Raw genomic sequence first — 1085 nt, forward strand, 5'->3', positions numbered from 1 at the left:
CTATGTCACAATGCAAGCTTACTCCTTAGCGTAGACTTGGATACAAGTTGTAATATTAATGTTTTAATGGACAATGGTCATGTGTAATGGTGCGACTGAGAATGTGACCACTAGCCTACTGCCAGTTAAATGTATTTACAAAGCTTAACAAAATACCAAAGTGCCGATACAGCTCTGTCATTTAAGCTCAAAAACCAAAGCAAGATACAAATGTAAAACACCTGTTGGCCTCTTTTGGAATTTATTAAACATTAATAAAAATTTCAACATAATTTTTTTCCCCTCGTTTATTTGAAGTCTAATGCAGAGATTCTGATTCTACAAGGCCATACCATAACAAAACCAAACATTACAGAATGCATAACACTTCTCCCCACCCACCCACCACCGCCAACCCCACACCCCCCCCCCCCCCCCAACAACCGCCTCCGTCATAATGAATAATTCAAGATATGTGCCTTTAAAGCTGTTGGAATGACCCTAATTTCAGTGCCCACGAAGGGGCGGATATGTTCTCTGTGATATGGAGACCAACAGTGATTTCACTGCAACGTACTGGGCTGGATGCCCACCCGCCATCTTCTATGTTCGCCCTGGCCGAGAAGCGAGGCGGCATTCGAGTGCTCGCTCTCGCTGAAACTCTTCTCAAGCGTTTGTGCTTTCTAAACAATTTGGTTGCATGTCTCCACCAGATGTATATTTATTTGAACAACACAGACCAAGAGAAAAAGAAAGAAAACACGCATACACACATTGCAGACGTCCATGTTAGCAGACACCCAAGTTTGAAACGCAAGTGATATTCTGAAAAAAACATACAAATAAATTGGACATTAAAATCACCGGGGTTCACGCTAGTTGAAGTGTTTGTGAATTGTAGAGCTAGCCTGACTTTACGTATTCTAGAATCTATGTTTGAGAATACAGGGAAAATACAGCCTATTTACTCTGAGCAAGAGGGGCTCCAGTATGATATTATAATGTAACCTTACTATCCTGTTTAAAATTGTGCGCTAATATTATACAATTCCAAATTTGGGTGTCCATATAACTATGGCCACTTGTCCATTCTGAAAAACAGGAAA

This window comes from Conger conger, chromosome 7 (genome assembly GCF_963514075.1).
Source record: "Conger conger chromosome 7, fConCon1.1, whole genome shotgun sequence".
Lineage (NCBI taxonomy): Eukaryota > Metazoa > Chordata > Actinopteri > Anguilliformes > Congridae > Conger > Conger conger.